The sequence below is a fragment of the Manduca sexta genome, chromosome 14, assembly GCF_014839805.1.
Source record: "Manduca sexta isolate Smith_Timp_Sample1 chromosome 14, JHU_Msex_v1.0, whole genome shotgun sequence".
In the NCBI taxonomy this organism is placed as follows: Eukaryota; Metazoa; Arthropoda; class Insecta; order Lepidoptera; family Sphingidae; genus Manduca; species Manduca sexta.
Window position 1 is genome coordinate 3,836,997 of NC_051128.1, and position 13,554 is coordinate 3,850,550.

Here is a 13,554-nt window from a genome sequence, read left to right on the forward strand (position 1 = left end):
CCAGTCATCATAGCTCCATTCACAGCTCCACGATATACGTCCATACTATCAGTATATCTCTTAGCGCTTAAATAGCTTAAATTCCATATTGCACATATTACACTTCATTAAAAATGTTGACTGCAAGCAAAGTTTATTCTCTTTCAATAGTTGTAAATGTTCGATACTACAACCTGTTGCTCTGTTGTGGTTATTGAGTGTTTTAATTTTTGATCCAAGAAATATTGAAGATCTATAATTTTGCGGCTTTTAATAACCTTATTTATTTTGAGTGTAATATCAGGCTCGATTACCTAAAAATTAAAAAAAATATATAGAATATACTATTATTATTATCGAAGTTTACGCAAACACTACATACTTAAGTAAAACTGCATATGGATCTAGATGTGTTTAATTTATACAAGTATAATGACGCCGAAACCTGCACAAGGTTAAACGTCAGGATAAAGTAATATGTAAAATTTATATGAGCGTGTAAACCTAAACTAGCCCAAATAGTTAAGAAAATAGGTATACTAACTACTACTAGTAGTTTTATTCACTAGCTACATAAATTACCAAATCCCTTATTTTTAAGGTTCAAAGAGGAGAAAGATATAGGATTCCGTCTCTCGTCACTTGAAAGTAAGCGTACCTATGCATTATGCAAAAATAAGTTAAACATTTTGTTTCGACCGGATTCTCATGAGCATTGACGAACCCAGTAAACTTTGGAGCGCTGTAACAGCGTTTTAAATGAAAGAAATAAAAAATATTATAGGGAACAATTTTCCTCAAAAGATTATTTACAAGTTAGTTTGAGGTAATTTTTTTGTAAAATGTATAAAAAAAGTTATAGCGCAAAAAAGAAAACTTTTATAAACATTTTCTCACATTTTTGTTTATAACTTCTTTAATTTTTAATTTAGGGCAAAAAGTTATATAAACATATTTGTAGGCAAAACAATTTGCTACAAATTATGACTTTACAAAATTTATGTAAGACGCATAGTTTCCGAGATATCGCGAAAAAAGTGTTTTCACCCCTTTTTCCATGATGGCGGCTAGGGGACAAGGGTGGCGACCCCACAAACTTGAGGTTAAGCTTCTATTGACCCCCGCATATGTTCTAAAAATAAAATTGGGTCCTCTAAAAATACAAAGCTCATGTAACATTTCAATGAGCTAATTGATTTTTGACATATATTTGCATGCTTTTGGAATTGCGGGCCCGCAATCGCGGCGGGCACGGGTAAATACCGCTTTGTGAGTTTTTAGCTTAAGGTTCCATTTTTTTCCTTTGAGTAACTGTTGCTCAAGTGTTTAATGAGTAAAAAAAAGCAACAACCATAACTACAGACGCATGTTATACCATTAGTACACCAATCTTTTAGCTCTTGCTTTAGCCGAAGTTTCAGCGTTGTTGCATTTCCTTTTCTTGCCTAGAAATAGCTTTACTTCGCATTGTGTCTGAAACATAATAATATAATAATAATTTATAGTAACTACTAAAATTATTGTCACTCTTTAAAGAAAAAAATATTTTACTTACTAAAGTACTAAGATGTGGCAATCACTGTATACACGTGACTATTTTTCTACGCACAGCAAAGGCCAACTGGAGTCTGGCCGGAGCGACGAGCGATACGTCCTCTCTCTAGAAAGCCTCAAGGCGGACTAATTTGAAACGATTTGCGCGTTGCATTTTATAGTGGTATTTAAAATATTTATAGAAAAATAACAGAACTAATTTTGTTGAATTTTTAAATTGTATGTTTTTAAGGAGATGTTCTTCTATTATAGTAATCCAATATTATATTCAATTAAGTAAGATATAGTGATAAAAAAATCATTTAAATGACCAACATATCTGAAATTTTCGAATTCTTTGAATTTTTATTTCTCATGAATTAAACATACAAAGATATTTTTTCTCTACTAACTTTTTTCTTCAGGATCTTTTTAGTTAGATAAAAATAACATATTGTTATGTTCCTTAGTGGTTTAAGATATTTTGAGCTTCGAAATAGACGTTCGAAGCGCAAATTTGAAAACCTCTGTTCAGTAATCATTAAAGAATTTACAAATACTCAATAAATCTAAAAATTTTCTCTACTAACTTTTTAGACAACAAAATTTTCTATAATAATTACTAATTCATATGTTTTTAAAATAATGTTTTGATGGATATTATCTCCTTCGAAAAGTGCTGTTTTTGAGACATACGGCGCGCGGGTGCGTAAACGCTCTTAATAAGAAATCACAGTCCATATCTATACGGTTCATTTTCATAAAAAGTGAAAAACAACTCAAATTTTATCCGACAACAAACAACATGTCCACAATCCACACGTTTCAAGCTTTGTAACAGTAGCTGTATAATCTAATAACCGGGTATCAGTCAAGGCGACCGATCCAAATGTCATTCGAAAATCAAATTTATTACGACGCGAAACGAAACGAACCGTGTCAAAGCCTAATCCGGGCCGGCGGTGTTTCGGGTCAGCTGTTGAGACGGAATAAATGATTGTATTGCAAATAAATTATTTGTATTTGAATAATGTGTGTATTAAGGACTGTTTTCTCTTGTTCTTTCTAGATTTGATTTGACTAATGTTTATTGATGTGAAGCGATGTTTAGACTAGCAAGAAAACCTCAGATGTTGAGTGCGCAAGCAAGTTTTGCCATATAAATTTGAAAATTTGTGCCAGGCATCCTGCATCGGCTCAATTTTGTATCCAAATTTTTTTCCTAACTTTTTAATTTGGTTAAATTTCATTTAAGGTGGCAGCACCACGCCGTATATAAAAGTCTATTGCATAACTCAGCCGGTTTCATTTGGGTAGTAACAATCAAACAAAGATGAGAATCGATCTCTGAACACCCAACGCATCTATTGCACACTACTCGGCGATACACAACAGCTCGAAGAGAAAAATTAAATTGCAATTGCAGATCTTGGAATCACCTGCATTTTCATTCGCTAACGTCACGACACCACAAGAGGTTCAAATTGGAAACCCTTTACAATAGAACCATCTAACTCGCTCACAGCTGTGGTTAAGGAATTATGACGTTTCAATAGAGCGTTAGAGAAAGGAAGTGTTGAAACACTCAGAGTTTCCGAAAGGCACGCGGAAAGCTCAAAAGAATAAGACATTTTCTAGCGGTCTAAATCTCCTTTGACAATGCAGTTTTAAATGTGAAACAAAGTTTTAGAAATGCAATTTTATTAAATATGTAGCAGTTGTTCTAAAATATTTTTGAAAGCTTGACTTACTGATATATAAGACTAACCCCCTTATTCATAAACGTTTTTTATCTAAGGACGGAGTAAAGCTGTGATAACAAGCCTGTTTCTCAGTGCCCAACGACACTGAGAAATAGACATAGGGGCCGTTGTGATTGGTTATTATTGTTGTATTTCAATATTAGCCAATCACAACGGCCCTACGTCTACGCACTGCGAAGACTGCCATGCCGTCAGCACTGAGAAACAAACTTGTTATCACAGCCTTAGTCGGTCGTTAGATAAAAAACGTCTATGAATAAGGGGGTAAAAGTATATATTTATAACAGTATTTATATCATGGATAATTATGTAGCATCCTATGACAGGAAGAAAAAGTGTTGAAAAAATTATTCAACTACTTGTATAGCAAAGATGTTTTTAAAAAATAGTTAAGAGATCATCACACAACCAAATTAACAAACATTACTATAAATACATTATTGTTATATCTATTTAGTCCTTACTTCCTAATCCCCTATCCAAACTAATTCGCAAGCCTTTATCCCACACGTCTAAATGAAAAGATTAAGGTGTCCAGTCTCCATTTAAATTGGAAACGTAAGATCATGTCAACCCTTTTAGAGGGTACGTGGTCCCATGTAAGTGAATATGTTAAAAGGGATGTTGTGTTTGTCATTGTTATGATATCTGTGGCTTGCGCAAACATTACAGGGTTATGTGTATTAGTTGGTTTGTTTACTTGTTGGATAACTTTTGTATTTAATTTACTTTATACGTCAACAGAGACTACCACTTCGCTATATGTTGTGTTAACGATTTACGGCTGATCTTTCAATCATTAAATAAAGTTTATTCATAGGATAAAGTATAATACGAATACATTAGAAATGGCATTTATATGAACATGTTTGTTCAATTGTTTCACCTTTATATTCACTCAGGTTATAATTTATTTGAGCGATAAATTTTAACTGACGATTGCAAATTCCGCTTTTAATGATTTTTCTTTTGTTCAAACCAATAGTTGCTTTAAGACGTCATTCTGAATTGAAAGGCTTTAGTCTTGTGTCATCTATATTTTGAAAACTACAGGAGAAACTTCTTATTTGCGCAAAACTTGTCTAGTATATTATTATAGTTACTATGAGTGGCGAAGGATGAAGTATTCTGAAAGACAACCCGACATAACATAGGTACTAATATGCATAAATAGCCATAGTTGCTAACCCGGGGGATCACTAGTGCACAAAATAATAATAAAAAAATGCATAAAATCGATCTGCAGATTAATCTAATAATAATTAGATTTTATATGAAAGGTAAGCCGGCAGGAATCGAATTAAATGGACCTTTCGCCACTATTATTAGTTTCTATAGTAATTACGATAGTCTTTATCGTGACGTCTTCAAATACTGGCTGAACTAATGGCAACTGGATATCTGAATATAATTGTAGGATAAAAAAGATGTATTGCCAGATGTTTAGACCCTTAAATAGACCAGATGACGACAGAATTCCTTTCATTGGACTATTTTATTCTCTCTGAGCTAAAGGATAATCAATGAATGTTATTGTAGGATAAGGAAGAAGTAGTGTCAGATGTTTAGACCCTTTAATAGATCAGACGACGACAGAATTCCTTTCATTGGACTATTTTATTCTCTCTGAGCTAAAGGATTTTTACTATCTCTACATATTCCGTGAGTTAACAAATTTATACAAACAAGTTTATCCCAGCGTTAAGCCTAAGGACTCATAACTCAAAAGTTGGTGACGTCACAACTCACTCGTTTAACGTTAAACTCCCAGCGGAACGTCGCACTCTCGTTGAAATTCAGCTAATTATTCAAATTGTTGCGACACGTATCGTTGTTGAATTGGGATCTCTGAGCGTATTCGTTTAGGCTTTATAATGTTCTTCCACCTGCTCTGATGTGTGATTATAGCATTTAAGTATGTTAATTCTTTATTGTTACTATCGGCTTCACATCAATTGTCCTTGTGTCCCGGACAAATTCTTCCAAGTATGTTCAATGCTGGATTTAGCTTTATTGTGACTATCGGCTTCACATCAACTGTCCTTGTGTCCCGGGCAAATTTTTCTCATGGTAGAAGCAGATTCCGGGATACGAATCTAGCACATGTTTGTCGACAGATCGTATTCGCAGCCACTGGAATAATGATAGTTTATATTAATTTTATCTCATTTTATAGAACAATATATTAAGCAGATACTATATTTTCTTTCTCCAGTAAGTATGCATTCTGCAAACATCGATTAAAAGTATTGCCGGGTGGAATAATCAAAATTGTCATTGAGTATCTTATGTATATAAAGTGTAAAATAAATAAATAAACCTCAAATTATACCAAAAATGTTTAATAACCAAAAATCATTGTAGCACCAAAAAATCTCTGTCGAAATACGTAAAAAATTCAATAAGCCCTAAAATCTTAAACACAACACCAAAAGCCACAGCAACAAATAGTTGTCAACTTTTATCAAAAATCGTCATTAAAGCCGCAAAAATCTCGACATTACGGTTAGCGACTCGTCATCACAACAAGTGCTCTTACGCTATTTCCGCCCAGCGCGGCCCGGCCAAGGCACTGACCCCGTTTCAGGCACTTTGCCGATTGACTTTGCTATGTCGTGCCACGAGAGGGCTCTCTGCCCGCTAAAACGTTACTATGCTTGCGGCTTTTAATTTTTTTCGAATTATATTAAAACGTTTCAAAGTTGACTGAGGTGAACAATGGTTTGGTCTGATTGTGTTGTGGAGTGAATGCGTAAAGGATGGAGTAGGTATTATATAAAATATTTTTTCTCAATGATATTATGTTTTATTTGATATTAAGGAATAGTATTTTTAAACGTAATACTATATTAATCTTAAAAACTATTTTTTAGAGAAAAATACCGTTTTCAGTTTAAGTTTCTTTACACTTGTGTTAAAGTTAGAACGTGTAATCGAATAGTAGTAAACAATATAATACAGTCTTCATCTTTGACGATAAATTTGGTAATAATAATCGTGAATAGATACCAAGACAGACACCGTCCAGGGACCAAGTTTATTATAGCGACATCTCGTGTCCTAACTATCAGCAATAAAGTGACTAATTTGTAAACAAATGTTGATATCGTAGCGTCGTTTTATTTTGCTTATTTGCGAAGAAAAGGTAAAAACCCACTTTGTACAGTTCTAAAATAGTAAGCTACGAACCGCTACGAAGTGAAGCTACGGCGTAGATAGTGTCTACGTCTTTATAATATGTATGTAAATGTGGGTGCATCAGTTGCGCCTCTGCATACCCTTTCGGGTATTAAAAGCGTGAGTGTAGTTATTATCAAAGTTATTATAAAAGTTAGTAAATTTGTTTTGACAATATATATTTATTTTTTGTCGTTTCTGTATAAGCTATAAATAGCTCTAAAGTGAAGCTACAGCGTAGACCGTTCTACGCTTACAAAGTTCAAACCTCGAATTATTTGTTCTGTCAATTTGTAACTCACCCTCCGGATCACGCAAACATTTGTCTGGGTGCAAAAATAAACAAGAGTTTTCTCTCATCTTTTACTCTGATTCACAAAGCTCAACATCTTATATTCCAATAATTAAATTAAAATTATAAGCGAAAGATTTCCAAAGTTTGTGAGATTTTTCGTAGTATTTGAAACCTAATAACCAATTCTTTAATATAATATATTGAATAAATATGTTAGTGAAAAAGGGTCCATTTAACCCGATTCCTGCCGGCTTCCCTTTGTGAAGAATTTCTGTAGAATCTAATGATAATAAACGATTTGCAGATCATCTTTATGCATATTAGTACCTATAGGTTGCGTCGGGTTATCTTTCGGAAATTTCCACTTTCGCTACTGAAATATATATTAAAGAATTAATTAGTTAAATATTGATATAAATTGAATAATTTTTACAATAAAAGTTACACTCTTCCCCGCCTAATTTTACTTCCAAAAAACAAATTTTCTCAAAGAGCCACGAGCAGTTAATAACAAGCTAGTAAGTAATACTTAAAACAAAACCCATTATTACCTCACGAAAGCCGTTCGCAAATTGGGTTAATTGTGACAAACGAATGAATCATTATGTCAATTTTACCACTTGTTTTACATTAAAATGTTAATTGTCCCGATACCTACGTTTTGTTCGACTGTGATGAGTTATTCCAATAAATTATTCAACCGAGTCGTGTTTAGGGTTTGTCGTTAAATTTAATAATGGAACTCTTCAGCACTCGTCATTTGCCACGGATAATTGAAAATGGAAAGCCATTAGCGCGATTGTTTTTTAATATTTTTTTTTAATGGTATCGTGTTTACGTTTCTATAATATCAATTAGTGCTATTCATTTAGGGTTGATTTTTCAATCATCTAGCAGTTATCTATCAAATTAATTATAACCTGACTAAATAAAAGTGAGACAAATTGCCAATTTTATACATGTATAAAACATTCATTTTTAATTCGTTTGTATTGTACTTTGTTCTACGAATAATTTTATTTGAAGAAAAATCAGCTCTTTGTTGGATATAAATAGAGCACATTTACCAATATACATGGCATTGTCATTTCTTTTATTATATTGCAAGTATGATTAAATTTTTTATATAAATTATATAAACCAAAAAATATTTTTATGTCAATTTTCTTCATAATTATATTTAAAAAAGCAGTAATACTTAGCTTTTTAATAGGTAAATTTATGACAAGATTGTCAAAAAATTGTAGTCGACTCTAATCCGGGTGAAAATTAAAGCCACTAAAAGTTTATGTTCTAGTTTTCAAATATTTAAAGGAACCACTCGTAAACAAGTCAATAAACCACATTACAGCCTATAAAGAAGATGATCTAATCCCGTGTCGGTGAGGCTTACCCGAGACATGCGAACTTGACGTTTATGTGGCGAACGTACGCGTCATACACGCCATATTGAAAATAAAATGCTGAAATATATTTACACAAAGCAATATTTCGTGTAGTAATGTACTGCCGCGTTTTGTAAACTATCTAATTGCGGAAAACTGGCATCTAATACAAGGAGGGTTTAGGACATATTATGCTGTATTTTAATAGATTAATAATTAATGATTTCGTAAGTTACGCGAATGTTTGAATTTGAAATAAAATTATTTTGCAGATTTTATTGTGGTTTTTGTATTATTATTTTCTCTCCACGTTTCGAAGACTGCAATCTATATATAATGTAGGTAGATATTGTAACTTTGACTTTCGGATGACTAACACCTCAGTCTCCGCCCTGTGACCACGAAGGCTGCAAATTTTTCGAAACGTCGGGAGAAAGTTATAAAAAAGCACTATAAAATCCGCAAAATAGATTTATATCAAGACTACATATGTATTAAATTGGATTTAAACATGTCACAAGTAACATCATTGTAAAGCCTCTAGATTACAAGTTTTAGAAACACGCATTAGGTTACTAGGAATATACCATGATCAAAAAACGAACATAATATATTGTTAAATAAAAAGTGTTTTTTATATTAGTATATATTCATTTTTTTATTAAGAAAAGATCGAAAGACATAGTAAATTATCTTACTTCACCACAACAAAGTCATTAAAAAAAGTTACCAAAACAACCGCATTATCTCTTTATATTTCTAACACACATGCCATTTCAAATACTTAAAACAGATACTCGTTTAAAAGCCATAAAGACTAAAACAACAATGAACTTGTCAGCCCGTCAAAATTTTCGACTACAGAGGCGGATAATTAACTTGAAAAATGTATCGTGGGAACCTAATCGAAGGTCCGTAATTGGGACGACCGCCCTTAAATCTTATCGGGGTTTCGTTTTATTAAACTAAGAATTTAAATGTGAAAGAGATATGGTTGATTTTCCAATGACAGTATATAAATGGATCTGTTGCTTTTAAATTGTTTGTAAGTTGTCACTTTATGAGACTTATTGTTTTTTCTTTAGTAATGGACTTTATTTTGTATATAATTTGGGTGATTTTCTTTTAGATAGGGTTATCAACTATAATAATTATATAATTTTTCTAGAGCAGCTGAATATCACTGAGTTTATATAGTGAAACCATTCATATGGTTACAATTTTAGCTGGTAATATTCGGATATTTTTTTATGAATTTATTCAAAACATTTTTGTGATTTTATTCAATATTATATATTATTTAAATATTTTTTTGGTGCCAATAAAAGTAAAAGACTACTAATACTAATGAAATAATTGAATTCATACTTTATTAACCATATTAACTTCATAGCCCGTCAACACTTTGCTGGTTGCAATTCTCTAGTATCCACCAATAGCAGTAAGCAGATCACATGATTAATACAGGTATTGGTCTTCGAAATCAATCAATGACGTCACAGCTGCCACTCCGTACCCTAATCCCTTTACCCTTGCATTAATCTAAGTTTAAACTTTGAGACAAGAAAGTTTCTTATTTAGTTGTCTTGTTATTTAAATGGTTGTGAAGTTTAGTTTTGTTCATATTTTTTTACTAAATCTTGCTGCAATATATGTTATAGACAAAATTGGGATTTTCTACGAAATAAATATGTTTAGAATTTTATTACTAACGCTGACTATCTTGCCAGAAAATTAAAATCCCATTAAAATTAATACAATTACTATTACTCGCAAAATAGAAACGCGCATTCTATATCTTAGGGAGTTAAAACGTATTCAAACCTGCCAAATTCATTTCAGAAATTCAATCTCCGCATCAGGTTTTTATGAGTAGAATAATCTATACTAATATTACAAAGAAGAAAAGTTTGTAACTTTGTTTGTAGCGGCTAGTTTCTAGAATTACTGAACTGATTATGATAATTCTTTCACTAAGAGAAAGCTACATTACTCCAGAGTGCTGTAGACTTTATTCCCGAAAAATATTTATGAAAAACATGATCACGCGGGCGGAGTCGCGTGCAATAGCTATAATTTATAAAGCATGTTTCCAGCAGAATCTGTTAATTTCAAAGTGCGATTAAAACTTCTTGTCGCAAAGTTTCATCAACATTTTTTGTTCGTAACAATAGCGATGCAGTAGTCACATTTTATTTTGCCTTCGAGACGTTAATACTTATGACTGTTTCTGTTTTCTATTGTTATTGCAAAAACTGTGAGTTTTAAGATACGTTTAGTTAATTGAATTGGACTTCTTGCTGGCATCAGGATTTTGTGAATGTGAGATGTACTTCAAGCTTCATTCCATCCAATCTTCATCGGTGATGAGACTTTTAATCGTGTTTTGTAAAAGTATATTTGATAATCTAAAACTTTTTAAAAGAATTATAAACTTCTGAAAACATTAGAATCAAATATAAAACACAAAATAAATTAAAATAAAATTTATGCATAATTTTTACACCATACTCTATACCAAACTCCGCTATAAAAGTTTAATATTAAAGCAACATATTTACTAACTTATTCTAGAAATTGCCTTTAACCATCCTAGTTATCGGAAGATCCAAAATAAACGAACTATAATTAATTAACTTTAACATGTTGATATTGCATAAGTAAGCAAAACACATCCTGTTTAGCATTTTCCCTAATCACGATACAGGGGTTGCAAATTTCAATATTGGAACTAATCAATCAACGTGCCGTGAAAATGAGTGGGCGTGTGCCCATTTATCAAACAGCCTGTAGATGACTGTGAAACTCGAGTCTTGAGATGTCTGTTTAAGGCAGAAATGGTAAGCGGTATTAGGGTGGCCTGTAAGTTTTTTAAACCGACTCCAACGGACGTAAGGAATCTAATTTAAAATGCCAATTACCAACAGCTACAATTTAATAAGTTGTATAATTGTAAAATGTAGGTAAACATTGTAACTTTGAGGAAGAGCAACATCTCAGTTCCTCCCCCTCCGTGACCATGATGGCTGCAAAGTCTTCGAAACGAAATTCTTCGAATAAAAACGTCGGGAGAAAACTAAAACATTAAAACCTCGATGAAAATAGTTTAATTTTAACGTCTAACATTCACTTAAACATAAGAAATCATAATGCCAATTAAGCGAAGTAACAAATATTCAAAAATGATGTTCAATTACATTAGGTACCAACTCCAAAAACATAAAATTGTAGTTCGAAATATCTTTTGATATATATTATCATATTGTTCGTATTGAACCGGTTATTAGTAATTGACGGCACTAGCTCCGAGAACGATAAAGACTTATGAATCGCGTAGAAATGACAACCACTATACACAAAACTTTATTAATCGCTGCCACTTCTAACTTTAACCAAGCCACATCCAAACGCGATCATTTGTTGAAATATTACAACCAACAATGAGATACAAATAATGTATTCGCCTCAAAGTTATTTAAGGCGTTATTTACTTTCAAATATCTGGTAACCCTTTTTCTGTCAGCGTGAGATATTACGTCTGGGATTTCGGTAAAGTTTTATTTAGTACATTGTCCGCTACTTCTTTCTTTTGTACCATCAATTCAATAATGTCTATTGGTTGTAAAAATATTGGCAATTTTACGCTGTCTTGACAATCACTTATATGATTAGTGCTAAACACGCTTAAAACTTCGTGCTGTCACTCTCGTTCATTAAGAGTTGACAAAGACAGCAATAAAATTAAAATATATTTATTATTATATATAGTGAGAGGTTGTGCAAGCTAGCCTTAATCTTTATTTAACGCCTAGTAGTATATGCTATATATTATAGCTATAGTGAGGGGGTCTTTTTCCGTCTGCTGGGGCATATCCGTCTTTTAGCAATTACGGGCGTTCTAATCGAAGGATAGCTTTGATAGCCGTGTAAGCAAACGTCAAAAATTCTCCTATTTACCTATAGGGCTTTCAAAGTTGTCCTTAATTAGAATACCTGTAATTGCAAAAAGACGGATTTGCCCCCGTAGCCGGGCGCCCAGACTATAAGTAATATATTTTTTTAATGGCAGTGATAACGCAAGCGAAGATTGATAAATAATAAATAAAATGCAAAATAAATTCAAAATATTTCTGGAGAACGCGGTTAAGAAATAAGAGCATTTAGCAAACATAAAACATTTTTACTGTCTTGTCCGTTAAAGTCATATATCGAAATTTGCAAATTCTACAAGTGTCATCCATAGGTTCTCTTATAGAATATGCTCGCTATTTCAAATAAAAGAAAATATATACAAAGCGACGTCTAAAAGCATTTACTTTGCTTTCTAGAGCGAAAATAGAAAATATTTACTAGTAAAACATATTTATGATTTACAGGAATTTTGTCCAAATACACCTTGTTTATACAATGGTCCCTAAAATATCACCCGTCTAAAAATGTTAGTTATCCGATACTGTTTTCATTCGATACGTCGGGCAGACGTTTTGTAAAAAAAAGTATCAATTGCTAGACGAGGCGACCGCGACGCTATTGTTCTGCCAAGTACATTTGTATTTTGCTTTTATGATTAACAATTCAATTTTTAAAGACAATACTGTTGATAGGTTACTTTTGTTCTATTTTGTTATTCTGATTTGTTTTATTGTGTAGTTTATTGGTATTTTATTCGGGCACGCCAATGTAACCCCAGTGCACCTGATGGTAAGTGGAATGGCGTTCAATAGAATGTCGACTGACGAGAGATGATTACCCTTCGGCAGTCGACACAATTATGCCGGCCTGATGGAATTAGGTATACATAGACTGATCCCGGAACGCGACACTAACGTGGGCCACTATGGCGGGTTTTAACACCTTGTGTACGGTGGTCGATGTCCGTCGTGCACAGCTAAATTTTATTTTAATTTGATGCTTATCAAACGATAAATTGATTTATAATTCTGTAAATAACATAATAATTTTACTTTTGACTTCAGTACTTTAAATAAACACAACTAATAATTTGTTGTTTCTTTGACTTACTTCAAATAAACTTAACATTCGAATGGGAATTGTAACTTACGAAATGTTTGCTCCGAATGAAGTTGTATCTAAATGTTGATTCGTCCAATCTGGAATTTTTCGTTAACAACCACCGAGGGCCAATGTTCGGAGTTCGGACCTTTCCCTAAATGAAAGATCTTATCTTACAAGTAGGTACTTTTTATCCAATTGCGACGGGATCGGTTGGACTAACTTTTGTTTAAAATCACAATGGATTAAATGTTTTTATAAATACAGAATTAATTTGCAACTTTATAACAATAACGTTACTTATCTATGCTATTATACAAAGCTGAAGAGTTTGTTTGAACGCGCTAATCTCGAGAACTAGTTCGACTTGAAAATTTCTTTAAGTGTTGGATATCTCATTTATCGAACA

At 32.6% G+C, this 13,554-nt stretch overlaps 1 long non-coding RNA gene across 1 annotated transcript; it reads right to left on the reverse strand.

Annotated features, from left to right (window-relative positions):
• Window positions 1-1,291: 1,291 nt before the first annotated feature.
• On the reverse strand, window positions 1,292-1,566 carry LOC115444561. The gene is made up of 2 exons (XR_005112354.1): window positions 1,535-1,566; window positions 1,292-1,452 (listed from the first exon to the last, which is right to left on the reverse strand). It is a non-coding gene; the product is annotated as an uncharacterized LOC115444561 (long non-coding RNA).
• Window positions 1,567-13,554: the final 11,988 nt, after the last annotated feature.